The sequence below is a fragment of the Amphiura filiformis genome, chromosome 17 (assembly GCF_039555335.1).
Source record: "Amphiura filiformis chromosome 17, Afil_fr2py, whole genome shotgun sequence".
In the NCBI taxonomy this organism is placed as follows: Eukaryota; Metazoa; Echinodermata; class Ophiuroidea; order Amphilepidida; family Amphiuridae; genus Amphiura; species Amphiura filiformis.
The window spans coordinates 13534878-13547800 of record NC_092644.1 but is presented as its reverse complement, the minus strand read 5'-3'; positions in this window follow the sequence as shown (position 1 = coordinate 13547800).

The following is a 12923-nucleotide window of genomic DNA, read 5'->3' as shown; positions in this document are numbered from 1 at the left end:
TCGATATTAAATACAAGTCTGTGTGACTTCTTATCAAGCAATACGTCTATTCACGGCAGTAATACCAAGTAAGGACTACTTCTTTCATAAAGTTCAAGCAATAGTCTGTAGTGCCAGTGATAATTCCAGTGTCACTGCGGTGGCCGAGTGTGATCATTCATGGAAATAAGCTTACCCATAAATTATATTATGTGTATAGGTAAGCTTACAGTAGAAGCACAGACTACTACCTCGGCGATTGAAGATAATGTTCACACTGGCCCTTCGTGCACAACAATGTAAGCTTTTTCATGGAAGTTATAGTCACTGACATTGGCAATTACAGCATCTAGGATGCCATTCTGCAAAACAAATTCGTCCATATCACTTCATTCATTCGCTCGCCACCACACGAAATCGCAAAAGAAAGATGGCGGCTGAGCAGTCCAGGAAAACGTTTCGATTTGATCACGTGCACGCACCATCGCGTTGTGATTGGTTAATGTTTAAGTCTTTTGAAAGATTTAAAAATAGATTTTCTTTTTCTCGATCCCAAAGAAAATTTAAATCAAACCCCGCGTAAAATAAATCTTAAAGACTTAAAAATTTACAAGTCTCAACTAAGATTTAAATTTTAAGTCTTTCTAATTTAGAGTGTTCCTATCTGGTGTTTTGGAGGAATTTGTTAAGGGGACTCGATCTTTTGTGAGTAATTATAGAGGGCCAGGGGATTCACTCTATCATTAAAAAAATCATTTGAAGAGGCCAAAGAGCTCTAAGAGTAAAAACTGTAGTGTAATTCACGCCAGACACAATTCCTTTATATGACAAAAAATAATTTTTGTAATCGATCAAAAAACAAACGTTTTATATCAATTTTAAATTTAGCCTGAATCCGTAAATATGGTACCTCTCGCCCTTTTTTAGGTCAAGGCTGTTTTTACCATTATGCAGCGAACCATTGTTGAAGCTATTTCACATACATGTATAAAACGTTCTAGAGAAAGAATGATGCCATATACTGTTGAAATATCTTTTGTTGATTTCGAATGATAATGTCATGAAGTCGTAAATTTTAAGGTCAAATTCCTAAAACCAAAACAACACATTGCGACGCAGATATTTCCCGACTTACGCAATTTCATCATCACATCAATGTCTTTATTATTTGTTTGAAACCTTTCCCAAGCTTTCGTGCTCTTTATGCATAAAACGGCTAATTAGAGTCACGCGGTAGCCGTGACCAGCAAGTTTAAAAAAAAAAGACTGATAAAGAAGACTAATAACAGATGCTCCCGCGAGACTATATTTACACCTAACATTAAAACACTTGACTTCTATTGTTCGATGTTATTTTTCGCTGGGTACAAAATGTATCTAAAACCATGCTAAATGTTATTTACAGTCCCAGGTGTAATATCTTGACAACTCATTAATTCCAAAAGGGCCACCAATCCTACAGTCAATCATTGTTTGTAATAAACAAATATTTTTGCTTCCCTTTCACGCGGTTTTTCATAGCGAAAATTAGTTGCAAATCATACTGATCCAGAATTTTTAGACACTGCTACAGGTTTACCTGGTTATCACCTTCACATTACTTTTTTCAGATTCACTTTCGAATATACCCTAGCAATTTCTGAGATACCCTACATACAAATTCTGAGCCCCATGCGACAAAAAATCAAGTTTTTCACAATTCTTTTGTTCTTATCGGACGACGCATCCATTTATAAAATAAATGCTGTATTTCGACAAAGTAGAGAGTTTACGGAATGAAGTTACTGGAACTTTAACGGCAACTTCAAAAATATTGATTGGATTTCTTGCTCAAATTCACTTCAACGCGAACGTCACATTGGTTTCTGTACCAACAGCGTCTTGTTGCTTAAACTCGGGACATGTGTATCAATGTGCGTTCAAAAGAAGGGCATGTGTAAGAGCTTGTTACCAACTACATCCAAATGTCTCTCTTTTGTTTAGTCAAATGGTTATTAGTCCCACTTCAAGACAAAAGACTCTACCTTAAAAGAGCTTCGTTTGAGTAAACATGAATGAACTCGCGATACCACTCAACATGGATTATGTCGGGACCCAGCGTTAATCTCCTTATCATATTATTTTGAAACTAGCTAGGCCCTATACGTTTCAATTAATATTCTTACGATAGTTATAGGCCTATATATATATATAATATTATTTAATAAAGGCTCGTCAGCTTTGTCAATTCCATATTCCAATTTACTTCGCAAAGCCTAATGAAATACATATTCTTTATTTCTTTCCCATCCTTCTGAATCTCTCTCCCCTTCCCCTCCTGTTTCCCCTTCCCTACATTCTCCTTATTTTCCCCTCCTTCTCCCCTCTATCTGTAGGCCTACTCGCTCTCTCAAACTTGACCCTCCTATAATTACCCACTCGCACTCCTGTTTCCCCCTCCCCAGTGATTTTGTCAGGGGTTTTCTGTTAGGAGGGCGTGGGCCGATTCTCAAAGGAAACGTTTTTACAAAATGGGCTTAAAATGGCAGAAAAAGGCCTAAAAGCGTAAAATATCACGGCGGCCAGCATCCAAAAGGGAAGGGTCAAGAAGGAAGAGAAGATGTCCCACGGGGAGCCCCCCCCGCCCCCGGCTACCAGCAAAGCACCTCCCTGTCCACTTCCAATGCCCTCCCACTCCTCCGCCCTACCCCCCTCTCTCTCTCTTACCAGGCACAACCTATGACATGTTATATAAAAAATGTTATGCACCTGCTTTAGGCCTACTCTTCCAGAAGTATCGTACACTGCTGGCTCAAGTAAAATCAGACCATTTTACGGGAACTTAATCCCCTTGGCGTTGAAGTCAAGCCAAAAACTTGGTTCCGCAAGCTGATTTGGTGTACGTCATGAGCACACACAAAATTATATATCAAGTGTGACGTTTGGAACAAAATTTATTTTGATTTAATTCAATCAGTAATTTTCAGCAACATGTAGCATGTTTTTTACCCAAACCAAATTAGATTTCCAATAATTGGTCTATTAACTAGATAATACATAAGTGGTAATTATGTAGTCTATGAGGAAATAGGCAAACTATTGTTCTAAAGTATGACGTATTTCATCATAATTTACGGCACACTATAGATTCTCGCGTTAACTTTAACTTCAAGCGGCTTTAATGGCAGAGTGGTTTTGAATACATAATCCTCTATAATCCTCTAGACGTTAAAGTTAAAGTTAAAGTAACTTCATTCCGCAAGGTCTCTAGTAATTTACAGCAGAGGCCCGTGGGCTAATGGTTAGGGCGCTTGACTCCAGATACGCTGTCCCGAGTTCGAAACCCGGTGACCAACTGATTTTTTTTTCAATGTTTTATTAAACAATTTATTGTCATTAATCAAGGATAACATAATTTTAAACATCCAGTGCTATTGTGATATTATTATTTTTTATTAAAGCAAGTTGTTTGATTCTCAGGGAAATTGTTTGTGTTAAGGGCCTATTTAAAAACACGGCATGGTGTGATACAACACCATCAAGGATCAAAAGAAATCTGAATAACACAAGAAACTAGATCAGGTATTTATTGTTTATAGGGTATGCAATACGACGTTACTCATTGTTATTCTCATTTAAATATATTTTGTCCTACCACGGGCAAATTCGCATGATAATAGGACAATAAAACATGATTGTGATATGTATGAATGGTTGTTGAATCGATTTAGAGACCTGACTCTCTCATCTTCAGCTATCCAGTCAGCTACCTGCACAACCGATTCTTTTGTTCTGCAAGGCTCACTCAGTCATTTAATGAGGCAATACAAACGATCGAAATTGGTGTTGAAATGAGCAAAATTTTGAGTTACACCTTTTCAGTGTAAAAATTTTTCTCAGCCAAATGAAAAGCAATAATTTTCATTTTTTCAGTAAATGGCTGGAAAAACTATAATGCTTGATACTGATTTTTTTAAAATCCTGGTGTTAAACTTAGGCCTAAAATTCAGTCATTTAGTGTAAGATATTCGATTTTTATAGGCTTCAGCTCGGCCCGCGAGCTTTTTTCTTGGATCAACCTTTTAGCTTTTCAAAGTAATATAGTTCGCTAATGAAGGATTTTCCCCAACTTTCTAAAGCACATCACCGTGAGCTATATATCATAGTTTTGTCAGAATTTCCGTTTGATTTCACCATCTTTCACTGTCGGCTGAAAAAATTTCTAAATCAACACGTGAAATCTAAAGGCTAATACTAGCATTGTGGATCGATATCCCTGGGTTTAATAGGAATACCGGCATGGCTATAGTGTTGCCAGAACTTCAATATAGCAAAGAAATTCCCAGACCTATAGCGCTCCTACTGATCATGTTTAACCAGAACACCCAATTGGGGATTTAATCGCTGGTCGGGCAATTTGCTTTCAATGAAAAATTGACCTGGATAACAACAAAGGAAATATCGACTATTTCTGCTGGTTGCTCTCGAGATAAAAGTACTCACCATTGCCTACTTTTACTTAGTTTGACATTTTCTGAGCATGAATGGAAAAAGGGTAAAACAAAACGGAAATTCTGACAAAACTATAACATATAGACCCACACGATGTGCTTTACAGAGGTGGGAAATATCTTTCTTTAGCAAACTATGTTAGTTTGAGACGCTAAAACATCAATTCCGTAAAAAGCTCGCAGGCGAATTCAAGGCCTATAAAATCAAAAATATCACACTAAAAGACACAATTTGATGCTTAATTTTAACACCAGGATTTAAAAAAAATGTATATTCAAGCACCAAGTTTTTAACTGACATTACTGAAGAAAAAATATTGCTTTATATTTGACCGAGAAAATTAATTTCATAGCAAAAAGGTGTATCTCTGAATTGTGCTGATTTTTACATGTATCGATCGACTTTTAGCGCGACTAAGCATTTCTAAAGAATTGGTTGTCCAGGCGGCAGACTGTATCGTAGAACATGAAAATTGTCATACCGTCCCGGTAGGTTGATTACAAACACTCTGTAGGTGTGGAAAATTGTTCCGCTAGTATGGAAGGCCAGCAGGAAAAAAATATCCAAATAACATTTATCAAGCATATATAGTACGGAAGCGTCTATGTGACACAACTTGACAAGATAATTATCTTGCCATGTCTATCAATGTTTATCAACATGGCAAGATAAATTATCATGCTAAGTCGACATACCAAAAATGGATGTCGTCTTCGCGAAATAAATTATTATGCCAAGTCAATTTAGCAACACATTAATGTCTACATAGCAGGATATTTTGTCACGTCCATAAAGTCAACATGGTAAGATAAATTATCATACCAAGGAATAGTAAGTTTTGACACCATATAATTTAAATTATTGAAAAGCATCCTCGGGATGTAGAGGAGGGGGCGGCCCGAAATTAAAGGGAAAATTAAATCTCAAAAGACCGCCGACAACCGCCGCTCAATAGGGATATCCAACTAGATTGCCCCGCAGGACTCAAGAACCACAAATCTTGAAATATGGATATCCAACAAATTAAATCCACAAACCGCGAAAAACCGCCAACAACTGCCGCTCAATATAAATATCCAACTAGATTGCCCCGGAGGGCTACAAAGAACCACAAACCGCGAAATTTGGATATCCAACTAGATTGCCCCGCAGGGCTATAAAGAACCACACACCGCGAAATATGGATGTCCAACAAGTTTTAACTATAAATTAGCCCTCGATAGATGACAAGGCTTGAAGGATAAGGAAAATCATAACCACGAACCGCGAAAGACCTCTAACAACCGCCGCTCAATAGAGATATCCAACTAGATTGCCTGCAGGGCTACAAAGAACCACAAACGGTGAAATTTGGATATCCAACTAGATTGCCCCACAGGGCTACAAAGAACCACACACCGCGAAATATGGATATCCAACAAGCATAAACAATAAATTAGCCACGATAGAGGACAGGGCTTGAAGAATAAAGGAATACCACAAACCGCGAAAGACCGCCAACAACCGCCGCTCAATAGAGATATCCAACTAGATTGCCCCAGGGCTACAAAGAACCACGTAAATTTTAGTTATAGGTCTAGCTACGTCTAGATACATAACTTCTATTTTCGCTTTATTCGTCTTATGGAGTACTTCGTAACCGGATGACTTTTCAAGCTTGGAGCTACTCGGCTTCATTCATAATAAGAAAGGAAATCTACCAAAAATCGTTGACAACGTAAAAGAAAGCAGCAAGTTTAAAAAGCCCCACCTCGGCTCACTTTTTGAAACTTGGTCCCATTTTGAACATCAACAGCAAAATCGGCGTTTTTATTTTATTTTTTAAAACAAAATACAGCGTTTCCAACAAGTTATAACGTTTTAATAATAGCATGACTGGCATTATATTCCTACTTGTTATTCATTTAATTCGATCATTAATCATGAAATTAATATTGTAAAACAAAATATATATAGGATGTTCGCTTACCATGCAAGAACAAGATTATAACCTTTCTGATCTTACAAATTAATATCGCATCGGCACATTAAAGACACATAACACATAGATCTGGAAATGTTTGAAGTTGATAATATTATGATAAAGTTTAAATCAATCCCAGGAAATCAGTGCGTTTTACAAATGGGACCAAGTTTCAAAAAGTGAGCCGAGGTGGGGCTTTTTAAACTTGCTGCTTTCTTTACGTTGTCAACGATTTTTCTTTACAAAACGCGTCTTTTTGTAGTAAACAAAAGGCTAAAGATGGCATTATGAGATTTATCATTTATCATTACACTCCTCCATTCAGCTGCCACCGTGGCCGACGCGTAATCGAAGGAAGTTTCGAATCGAAGGAAGTTTCGAATCTCTGGTTCGAATCCCAACGAAGCCTGTGGAAACTTTTTTTCTTCAAAATTCATGATCGCATTCCGAAATGAGTCACTTGTCGATAAATCATGTATCGTACATGTATCCTTAATGGAGAATAGCTGATGCACTAACACGAAAACGTAGTCCGCATGATTTATAGTGAACAGATATCATTATCAGGTATCATGTCGTCACATGTGAAAGTAATTTTGACTTTCCAGCGGCAGGTGCCTTCTCATGTCTCATATTGTTGATTGTACTTGGTCTTTGTTACTGTTTGTTTGTTTGTTTTGGTGCACGTTGGTGGAGTGAGGTATTGTGGGAGTCTTTGTGTAAGTGTTTGTGTGATTATTAAATAAACTGTGGTGTGTGAGGAGGCAGTGTAGTGATGCATGCAAGTGTATATGTTTGCGCAAAACGAAACCAATAATGGCAGTATCAACAAGAAACATTTCGATATGATTTCCTAAAGTTTTTAAGTGACAAAACAAATTCAACAAATTCAACTAAGGGAATTAACCTTGGATTTTTGACGCGTGACATGATTTATGCTTATATCAAATTTGATATGCTATATTAATAATGCCAGGTAAGTATTTAATGAACATTGCATTGAGGTATCGTTGGAAACGCATTTACATACATCTAAATAATGTAACTCCAATTCCATCTGTAATATTGATAAGGGCAATTGTAGAAAATTGCCATGGATACCAGTGTGATACAATTTTGTGAATATATATTTTTATTTGCAATATACAGGGCTATATTTTGTTTATAATTAACTCAAGTAATTTAATTGATCAAAAGTGCGCACTTATGGGTGAACCTTATAAAATCATGAACATTTCAAAGTCAGTAAAATGATCACAAATACAAGGGACAGAGGTATTCAAACTCTTAATTTCTTAAACATAGCAGAAGTCATAAATAGCGATCCCCAGTGTCACTACGGTAACAGACAACGTCGTTATAGTGATGTATTTGGGATGAGTAGGATGTGTATGACATTATCAGATATCAATTAGTTGGATTGGGAAGATGACTTAGAGTTACCAATTTTTCTTCAACATGTCAAAGGCGATTAAAATCGCCATAGCGGCTTTGACAGGTAAGTAGCCTTGAACAAACAAACAAATAATCTATCACACAAACAAACAACCATACAAACTTTAACACCACACAAACAAACAGACAGACAAAGAGATGAATAGGATGTTTATTGAAGTTAACTGTTTGGTTGAAATTGTTGTTATTATTTTCGCGGACTTCTCCCATGGACACCTAGGATAGAATGCCAGCTAACAGGTGCGTTAAGGGGTCAGGCATGCGACAAAGGATATAACTGAATAATTATGCCCCTGATCACCTTTGGTTAAAACACTGTTGATTTTGTTTGTGTTATTATTGATATCGTTGTTGGATCATATGTAAAAGAATAAATGTTGATAATTTTGCTCATTACAGCCATTATCTGTGCCTGTCGAGCCAATGTCTGCTTCCTGGAGCAGCAACCCATTCCAGGTCATCCTGAATTGGGTTTACGTTGGGTTCTGCCTTATTCTAAGGACGTCTTATGCACTTGTACCAAGATTCTCTTCGGAGGAATGAACCCGACACCTCTCCCAAGATCAGAGGTCTTATACCCGGATGATCCGTTAACACTTATCAACAAGGACAATGTCTTGGAGTTACGAGACGCACTAGGGTGTGCAGCTACAGACTCGAGAGGTAGGCATACTTAATATGCATGTATAATAAAAATAAAAAATAAAATAAAACAAACGAAGACGGGAAACAGTTGTACAGCAAATTTTCGGTACTGGGCGTACCTTCTTCAGGCTTTATTACATATGAAATGACACAAGAAAACAATCTAAAAACAAGCAAGAAAATTAATGCGTAACGCGTAAAAAAACAAGCATAAAAAGATCGCGACTTAAAAACAACGCAGTGTGAAGGCGCATCTATAAAACGCGCGCGAGAAAAGAGGGGGGGGGGGGACCTATTCAATAAGATTAAGGCCTTCGGGTTGAAGGGAATGAAGTTTGTTGATCCAGAATTTCTCGCGCTGCTGACGTCTAAATTTGGATTGGCGACCAAGTGATTCAATGACCGTGACTTTGACATCATCGATGCTATGATCTGGAAGGGAAAAGTGCACGGCAACTGGCTTGTCTGCGTGTTTGGCGTGGTGCTTGATAATATGTATAATAACAACATTATACACTCTAAATAAAGCAGACGCCTGGTTTTGAACACTTGACGCGGAATTCTGAACATATTCGCTCAGTATTATTTTATCCCTTGTCCTCAATGTACTCGTATGTATCCACTTTTCTGTAGCGCTTTCTTATTTTTACCAAATAATTTAAAAACCATGAAAATGTGGCATTGCATTAAAGCTTTTTAACATAATGAGAAAAACATAAATTTCACCATTTTTACTTTTGAACGCCTGTTGCGTTCTCTGAAGTGTTTAGGTTTTCAAAACGTATTGCATAAAAGGCGTCATGGAACATGTTTTGAACACTAGTGGTCAATGTTGATGAACATTTGAACACATACAAACAATAATACAACCGACGCTAGATGTATCTCCAGCGTAGGTCTTGGTGTTGCCAGTTGATTTTCCATCTGGGGATTTTCTTGTTTCTTAAACCCAGTTCTAGAAACTCATCAAAAATGTGTGACAGTTGATACTGTCCGTCATCTCTGTTCATGGTGGTGCCCCTCCTCTTTCTAATTTCTATAGCCTCCCCGATCCAATAACATGATTTTTAACCAAGTTTTAACCTAAATGATATAAACATTTGATCATAAATAATCATACATTTTAATAATATTTGCATTTCAATAATATTTCAAACATCATTATGAACAACGTTGTCTATAACCTTTTTGAAAACATTGTAACAACGTGAAAACGTTTTGGTAGAGCTGTGGTCATTGCTTATAATGCTTTGGTTCAAAATTAATTTACTTGGATTGATGTTTGTTTGTTATTTCTTTCGCCACTTATTATCTATGCCCGTGGAACGGTGGCATAGATATTGTATTTGTTGTGTTTAGTCTTCTCCTTCTCCTTCTCCTTCTCCTCCTTCTCCTTCTCAAGACCAACCCTTTGCTCTCTAGCTCAAGAACTAAAGTAGCCTCGGGGCCCATACTTGGTACAATGATGGCCCATGACCCCTAGAAATATCCTAGGGTATCCCCGACCCCAGAGGTCAAAGGTCATGGGCTACAGGGGGCAATATGTGTAATTTGTCTCCCATCCACTCAGGAGGCCATGACCAACGAAATGTTCAATGAGTATGAGGGCAGCAGTGGTCTCCCATCCACTCAGCAGGCCATGACCAACGAAATGTTCAATGTGTATGAGGGCAATGCAAAATAGCGGCAAATGGTTGAATTCATACTGTTTTTAATAACGTTTCGGATATAAAGAAGCTGTTTTGAACGATGGCAGTGGATTGAAGTATGTTTTGTACTTGTTTATTTGTATACTTAAGGGGAAGGGGGGTTAGGTGTGGTCACGGGCATAGATATTCGTGTTTGGTCAAACACAACTGTGGTTTCTAGTTCATCTTCTGCTATTGTGGTACGTTAACTCCTTACTTGAAATTCTTGGTGACTTTCCATGACGCACAAGTACTTTTTCATAAAATTTAAAAATGTAAATATTACTTTCTTTGGTCAAAAATCACCAAAAAATTGCATATTCACCCATAAATTAAATACATATATTGAATTAATATAAGTGATGACTTTGTTAAACAAATATCCATGTGTCATGTATTCTGCACACCAAATATGTGGTATGCACATCACCATGAAGATGTAAACCTTGCATGCTATATTATTCAGTGATAATGCCAGCAATAAAACCGTTGTTAAGGAAACGATTGTTCCATTAACATGATTAAGCCCAAATTCAAGCGTAGAACGGTTGAGTGTGTTAAACGAATCCATTTAGAGTAGTAAATAACCTTACCAAAAATGCTTGCATTTTATATAAACTTATTTACTCTTAAGATTATAATGATGTTTTTCATTTTAATTAGTTAACTTATGTCATTAATATTTTAAACGGTTGTGGTTTCAACCAATGCTGGAATGATCAGCTAATCCTTAATCCAAACTGGCTCCAAAAGAGATTATCAAAGGTTTGACCAATTTGTTCAAACTTGACTCTCCGAAGTTTTGTTCACAAGATTAACTTTCTTTTTGTTTGTTACATGTTGCCTTGTACACCCCATTGTGGGTAATTGAAGGTTTAAAAATACCAATTTGAAACACGAATTTAATTTAAATATTATGAAATAAGCAGTGTTGCCGGTTTATTTCTGCCAATACTAGTTTAAAACAACGTTCAAAGTAGTGTTGTCAGAAATGTCCACTTTTCCCCAATGTACATGTATGACCTGACCACAATACCGTGATTGGTCAATATGGTCTCAAGAAATTAATTTGGAGCATACGGGAAGGGAACTTTAAATCCCCGTATCTCCATATTTGATGATATGTACCCCGGTGTTTTGGTACATTTTTAACAGTTTTCAGTTGCTTCATCTGAAACCCATTGTCCGTGAAACAGAACTGCTCATAATGTAGGCATATTTCTAAATTAGACGAATAAGTCATGATATGAAAAGGAATATGACATTTATCGCCATGCAACATGTGGAACAATAGAGGAATTTAGATGCGACGGTTGTCAAGTAACCTATATTACTCTTGATTAGGTTCCCTGGCGACCAATTATAGACGACAAGTATAGACGTATACATCATGATATTTAAAAGGATATGTCACTCATAAAGTATTTCTTTTACCTAGGGAAATAATATAAAAGCGATATATATTTGGTCAATTCCAGCCAAAGCGGGACAAAATTCTCTCTGGGGGCCATTTGGAAAATGTTTTCCTTTTCAATTCTAGACTTATCAAATGAGACGATCATATCTAGTGAATCATCAGGTGGAAGTGCCATCGGATTGAAAAAAAAATTTTCTTGCTAGACCAAATAAAGTGTTAAATGCGCATATGCATGTTACCCACGAATTCAAGCCTTTTTCACCTATTGTACGCCATAAAATTTCACTTTCTTTAATATCTTTCAATATTTTATGTGTGACTTATATACACTAGATATCGGTGAAGACTTTGAACGTAAAATTGAATTTTATTACATATATCTACAAAGAAATATTTTGGTTATTACAAATTTTAAGAAAGAACCAGGTGTACAGTTAAGATTGTGTCAATTCTTCGAACTCTTTCCAAAGTGGCTGTCATTTAACATTACTGTATTATTTCGAAAGATTAGAATAAATGCTTCATATAAATGTAAAGTTAGATTTTGTATCTCGTCGCAGGATGAGGATCTCGGATGGATTCGTGGGTAACAGCGTCTGGAAAATAGCAATTCCTATTAATTTTTTTTAATAAAAATAAAAAATACTTTTGCGTATGTCAATAATTCAGGCTACAATGGCACTAAAATGAATTTTAATCAAAATACAAACTACATGGAATATTTAGAATGGATCATTATGGCATTTTGGGTATAAAAATATTGAGAATAATGAAGTTGCCAAATTCAAATAGACAGAGCAAACAGTTTTATATTATTATATTAGTAAAATCATTCCATATTTTCATGCAGCAATATTCTATTAACTCGTGTTTGACGGTTCCTATGAACTAAAACACTATCAATACATTGTTAACTATAATTTAAGTAGGGATTCGTGGGTAACCAAAATGTTCGTGGGTAACACATATTTGAAGGTATGTATTGGTAAGCGGCAAAATAGAAAATATTACAGAAGGTTGGAAACCATCATGCGGTTATTCTTCCATTGTGTTTCAATGATTCCCGTTTCTCTAACCAATTGCATTTACCCAAAAATGGTAATTTAGGATAATCAATCAAAACTTCATGATACAGCTTCAGTATACCATCAAGAGGACGCTATTTAACAGGACTGTTTTGGAACCTATTTCGCATGTTTTCAAAATGTTAAGATGCATAAGAAACATATAATTTACGAGTAAATCCTTGGATTCGTGGGTAACGCCGAATTCGTGGGTAAAGCTA